The sequence below is a fragment of the Centroberyx affinis genome, unplaced genomic scaffold (assembly GCF_046629955.1).
Source record: "Centroberyx affinis isolate AG114_WGS23_722 - 3 ecotype Tasmania unplaced genomic scaffold, CSIRO-AGI_Caff_v1 ptg006627l_1, whole genome shotgun sequence".
Classification (NCBI taxonomy): Eukaryota; Metazoa; Chordata; class Actinopteri; order Beryciformes; family Berycidae; genus Centroberyx; species Centroberyx affinis.
In genome coordinates this window covers 58,094-64,726 of record NW_027283358.1, presented here as the reverse complement: position 1 = coordinate 64,726, position 6,633 = coordinate 58,094, and the positions used below count along the sequence as shown (strand labels likewise).

At 42.7% G+C, this 6,633-nt stretch overlaps 1 long non-coding RNA gene across 1 annotated transcript; it reads left to right on the top strand.

Moving 5' to 3' along the window:
* Positions 1-1,855: 1,855 nt before the first annotated feature.
* Positions 1,856-5,737, top strand: LOC139638883 (uncharacterized). The gene is made up of 3 exons (XR_011694831.1): positions 1,856-2,232; positions 3,127-3,173; positions 3,418-5,737. It is a non-coding gene; the product is annotated as an uncharacterized lncRNA (long non-coding RNA).
* The last annotated feature ends 896 nt before the right edge of the window (positions 5,738-6,633 follow it).

Below are 6,633 nucleotides of genomic sequence, written 5' to 3'. Positions count from 1 at the left end.
CTTTTTAAATAAAGGACACAGATTGGAGGACTTCAGATGTACAGGCATTGAGAAAGTAAGGTTGAATGGCAGAGGGGGGAACAAGGAAAATGCCTTATTGAAAAGGGAATGTTTCTGGATACATACCTTAAATGCATTGCATCCTAATGGGTTAAAGGAGGAATGCAATCTGACGGTGTTTTTATGAATGAACGACTCTTGAGGTCGGGCTCCAGTGTGAATATAGTAGCCGAATGTTTAAACTTAGAGACTGTCGGTATGTCTGATTTATGAATGGCTGACCACCTGATGTCTTCAGACATCCCATCGTTTTTTGACATATACAGTATATATATTGTTTTCTGATATTTTGTATAATCTTGGGCGACATGGACGACATGTTTTTTGTACACGTTTAACAATGTAAATAACACCAATGCCCCCTGGTGGCGACATCAGGAACCACATGTTGGAGTTTAGTTTAACACCAGGGACTTACAAAGCAAGACCTTCACATAATGATTCTTATTATGGGGATTAGATCCTTCATGTCAAAATGGTAGAGGTGTTTTGAAAGTGGTGTCTGCATGTATGAAATACTTTGAAGCCTCTTATTTTGTTGATTCAATGTTGTACCAAGATCATGTTGAGATGATGACATCACCGGTGTCTTTCCACACACCTGTGACAATTAAGTTTCCCTACATATAGAGGAAAAAGATGAGTTACTATCAGACACTGATGAAAGCCGGAGGGCCGAAAACGTTCTGTTATGAAATAAAATAAGTGCTTAACAAAGTAACTTTCCATCGTGTGCGACCCCGTCCTTTCAACTAAATAGTCGGACCAAACGTCAATTAAAGATCACAGCAGCAGGATCTGCTGTTGAATCTGTTCACCAACGTGTTCAATGGCAGTTTCCATTCAAATGAATGGGAAGTAAAAATCTGAACTACAAACTGGTCCAGCTGCATCTGGTCTTGGTCAGTAGATTATATTCTGCTTCTCAAATAAATAAGTTCATGTTGAAACTAAGTGGAATATTAATTTAACTGAAGCTACGTAAAACTCTACAGTGAAGGAAGTGATGAAATGTTGAATCCATCAATCTTCATGACTAAAACTAGGAAAACAAGGTCCAGGTTGAAAAGAACCAGAATTATGTTTTAAGAGAGAAACTCTGCTGTGATCAATATTATTGAAAATTATCAAGCTGCTTTTATTTTGAAATCCAGGAAAATGTAATCAATATTGTTTAATCACCACATCAGCACTACAAACTATACATCACTGAAGAAAATGTAACAATATGTTGCTGTGTGTGTGTGTGTCTCTCTGTGTGTGTGTGTATGTGTGTGTGGGTCTCTCTCTTTGTGTGTGTGTCTCTGTGTGTCTCTGTGTGTGTGTGCGTGTTTCTCTCTCTGTGTGTGTGTGTGTGTGTGTGTGTGTGTGTCTCTCTCTCTCTCTGTGTGTCTCTCTCTGTGTGTGTCTCTCTGTGTGTGTGTCTCTCTCTGTGTGTGTGTCTCTCTGTGTGTGTGTGTGTCTCTCTCTCTCTCTTTGTGTGTGTGTCTCTCTCTTTGTGTGTGTGTCTCTCTCTGTGTGTGTGTCTCTCTCTGTGTGTGTCTCTGTGTGTGTGTGTCTCTCTCTCTCTCTCTCTGTGTGTGTGTCTCTCTCTGTGTGTGTGTGTGTGTCTCTCTCTCTCTGTGTGTGTGTGTCTCTCTCTCTTTGTGTGTGTGTCTCTCTCTGTGTGTGTGTGTCTCTCTCTGTGTGTGTCTGTGTGTGTGTGTGTGTGTGTCTCTCTCTGTGTGTGTGTGTGTGTGTGTGTGTGTGTGTCTCTGTTTGTGTCTCTCTCTGTGTGTGTGTCTCTCTCTGTTTGTCTCTGTGTGTGTGTGTGTTTGTGTGTGTCTCTCTCTCTCTCTCTCTCTCTGCGTGTGTGTATGTGTGTCTCTCTCTCTGTGTGTCTCACTCTCTCTCTCTTCGTGTGTGCATGTGTCTCTCTCTCTCTGTGTCTCTCTCTGTGTGTGTGTCTCTCTGTGTGTGTGTGTGTGTGTGTGTGTGTGTGTGTGTGTGTGTGTGCAGGCTGTCAGGCTGTCTGCTCACAGAGGAAGGCTGTGCTTCTCTGGCCTCAGCTCTGAGCTCCAACCCCTCCCATCTGAGAGAGCTGGACCTGAGCTACAATCATCCAGGAGCCTCAGGAGTGAAGCTGCTCTCTGCTGGACCGGAGGATCCACACCGGAGACCGGACTCTCTCAGGTACGGAGAGGCCACGTCCGCTAGAAGGCTGAGAGTCACACACATTTTCTCTGTCAGACCGGCTGCGTCCGCACCGCGGCTAAATACAGCCGTCGCTCCTCATCGGAGCTTCGTCCCGTTCGGTTCACACACGGTTCGGTTATTAAGGAGAGCGAAGCTTTCTACGACCGAACTCGCTACCCGAAACGTTCGGGTGTCGATACCGAATCCGAGAGCGGATCCGGTCGGTCCGAGTAGCGTGAACCAGAACCGGAACCGGACCGGACGGCAGCTCGTTACGTTACGTAACTTTATCGTCGTTAATTTGAAAGAGACGGAGGGAAGAGTTGAGACGTTCTCACATTTTCTATCAGTCTGTTTCCTCAACACTGCAGCTGCTCCACCAGTTCTGTGTCTTGAGGCCAAATGTTGCGTCTCTTTAAAGTATCAAGTTCATGAGGTGGAAGAAGAGAAAACCACGCCGCTGTCGGTGGAGGTTTATTAAAATCTGATGGACAAACTGACGCCTCTGGTTACTGGTGTTACTGGTGTCCAGTAGACTGAAAACACAGGCGACGGGAGCCGCCATATTGGTCTGCGGTAAACGTTACTATGGTTACAGACATTATTTACAGGAGTGGAGTGACTCCTGTTACCGTACAGACTCGGTCTGGTGGTTTTACTCCGCTCTGCTCCAGTCTGTACCAACATATGAACATTCACTCTGATTCATAAATTCAGTGTGAACGGAGCTGCTGAGAAGCTGAGGAATATTGTTTAATGTTGAATGGAGGATATGAGTGACGGCGTCTGGAAAATCACTCATATGGAAGGTTATGAAGGTTATTTGTTCATTATCAAAGAGATTATGCTGTCTAACTTTATTTACCCCCCCCCCCCCCCCCCCCCCCCCAGGTTGGACCATGATGCAGTGCGGTGGTTGAAACCAGGTCTGAGGAAGTGTAAGTGTGTCTTCAGTTTGATTCATGAAAACAAAGCAGCACATTCAGTTTCTATTTAAATAGAAAGCTCATGTGTGACATCTATTCATTCAAATCCTACTCTGAAGAAAGATGGCTGACAAAATGTGTCATCATGAAACTGAAGAAATGAACAGTCAATCTGTTAATAAATCAACCAATAATAAACACAACAGGTGTATTAGATGAGAAGCTGCTGCTGTATTGAGTCTTGTTCTCTCATCAGATGCCTGTGAACTCACACTGGACCCAAACACAGCACACAGAAAGCTCTTCCTGTCTGAAGACAACAGAAAGGTGACGAAGGTGGAAGAGGAGCAGCCATATCCTGATCACCCAGAGAGATTTGACTACTGGAAACAGCTGCTGTGTAGAGATGGTCTGACTGGTCGCTGTTACTGGGAGGTCGAGTGGGAAGGAGGGGTTCATATAGGAGTGACTTACAGAGGAATCAGTAGGAGAGGAGAGGGTGCTGACTGCAGGCTTGGAGGGAATGAAAAGTCCTGGAGTCTGAGCTGCTCTGGTAACAGTTACTCTGCCTGGCACAATAACAGAAGAACAGTCATACCTCCCCTCTCCTCCTCTGACTCTAACAGAGTAGCAGTGTATCTGGACTGGCCTGCTGGCTCTCTGTCCTTCTACAGAGTTTCCTCTGACACACTGATCCACATCCACAGCTTCCACGCCACATTCACTGAACCACTCTATCCTGGGTTTAGGTTCTGGTCTGGGTCTGAGATCTGGTCTGTGTCTGGGTCTGGTTCCTCAGTGTCTCTTGTCAGATAGAGGAGGGAGAGAGAAACACTCACACTGCTGACCAAAGACAGCTGCTGAGATGATGGTTCACTCTGTACAGGATCACACACACACACACACACACACACACACACACACACACACACACACATACACACACACACACACACACATACACACACACACACACACACACACACACACACACACACAGTTATCATCAGCAGTTTCAACTGTGATATAAATAATGTGATGGATGAAGCTTCTCAGCTGCTTCTAGCTCAGTGAGATCAGCAGCTGCTTGTCATGTGACAGGTTGCTGACCTCTGACCTCTGACCCCTCTGGTGACATGTGGACATGTACACAGACTGGACAAAATATTAGGAACACTTAACTCTTTTCATGAGGCAAACGGACAAAGTGAATCCAGCTGAAAGAAAACTATACCGTTTGCTTTCAACGTGCCTCCTACTGTTTCTTTTTTTTTTTTTTTACATATTTTACATATTGTAATGATGTAGTGCAGGTTAACCTCTAGTAGACTGAAGAGTATTTTCTACATCCATTAGCACAGTATAAACTTTGCAGTGTCACAAAACATATACCTATGGCTATTTAACATTATTCATCAACATTTTTTTAATTTTAGTTTAATAATGCTGTTTAGACAAAAGGGCAAACAAAGAGTAAATTACAAATTGATTAATTGACGGGAGATAGTGACGTCTGACGTCGTCATGGCAACACGTGACGCCACAAAGTGCCGTCCCGTTCCTCCTGAACCGTTTGGAGCCTCATGACTTCTCACACTCAGGCTCTACAGCTGAACACACAGGTGACTCAGTTCAGTCTGTGAGGCTCAGGGTCAGTCTGTAGGGGGACACTGGGGCTGCGGTCCAATAGTCAAAAAAATACGTCCTGACTCCTGTTCCTAACCACTTCTCCTTGACCTCTTTGGAAAAGGTCATGAGGTCAAGGAAAGATGTGAAGGAGAATTCATAAGGACTTAGGAAAAGACAACCGCAGTTCCCAAGATGGACGACTAAAAGCATCTTAGACACTTCACCCCGTGTGTTCTTACCGTGTTTCATGCAGGCTGTAGAAACGTGGACGACCCGGTGAAAAATATCGCTTCATCACCAAGGTTGGAATTGAAATAAAAAGGAATATAGGCTACCAGTCACTAAAGTGAAAGGAAATGGTTTTCACATTGAGAATGGTTGCTCACGCTCAGCCTCCTGTCCACTCATATTTATCCACATGAATCCCAATTTGTTTGATTGTATGAAAATAATTGTTAAATTCATGCAAGATAGGCATAACATGTTAGGCCTACAAATCTACTACTGTACATATCATCATTCTTAAGTTTCAAACATGTTGAATTAAAAACATCATCTGGCTAAAAACGTCTCATATCCCTTTTTCTTGAAAGACAGACTTCTGTGTTCTGGTTAATATGCTGATTATGATCTGATTATAAGCCTATGCATATAATAGCTTAAGAACCACCACACAACTCAGTAAACACCTTGAAATATTGACTTTATTGTGCTTTGAATTTGTTCTGGCTGATACAGGCCTTTATTACAGTAAGGCAAGGGTTTCAGCATCTGTGCAAAAATGAATGAATGATATTCCTAAAGGCTGCAATACAACAACGCTCAGAATGAAGAAATAACTAATGCAAACTGAGCAGAGGTTACGCTACAACGTTAACTTCTGTCAAGTCAAACTGGAGTTTTCTGGAACATATTGGAACCTAGAAAAAAAAACAACTTTTAGAAATTAAAAGAGATATATGTGTATAAATAAATAAATAAAGTAATGGCAGGAATTCACTGACAAACGGAATAATCTGAAAGCAAACCGGATGGAACGTCTGCCCGGCGTGAGCGCTGCCCGGAGCAATTAAAAGCACCACGCAGCGTCACAGTCCATGGCGCACGCAGGCAGGAGTGAGAGTGAGTTACTATGGTTACGGGGACGCTCTGTGCACAGAGATATAACACAAGTGTAAGTATAACACAAGTGTTTTCTATAGTATTTGTATAGTACTTGTATAGTACTCAGTACTGAGCCGATTTTGTTTGAATTAATTGCAGGCTGTTTCTGCCAAGACGCTCCTTAATGATGGAAGTGACACATGGTGACGTGTGGTGGCAGACAGAGAGGACATTCATTTGCATATCTGTATAGGCTACTGTGGATTTTAAGTTGATTCAAGTGTAGAGATGTTTGTTTTTACTGTAGTAGTCTACTTGTTTACATGATGGCATCTACAGAAATTATTTCTTTATGGATTGTAATAAAGTAAAATAAAAAACTTATGTCCATTATTACCTGCTTAAATTGGCTTAGAGCTGTCACACTAACCACTTCATGGCATTACATTTGCCTTTTATTGTATATTTTATCTGGGTGTATTGTTAGGTGTGTTTCAGTGTTGGTGATATTTCATTGCTGCCAACATCTGTCTGTTGCTACAACAACAGATCATTTGGGGGTTTTACATTAAAAATAAGCAGATTTTCATATTTACTCTTAATACAACTACTCAGTACCAAAGAAATCTGAGAATTATAAAGTCTTCTTGAAAAAAGGATTCATAGTTTCTGTAAAGTAAATGCACCATTAAAATACTTCCAGAAGATAATCTTTATGATTTAAAACATAATTACTTAA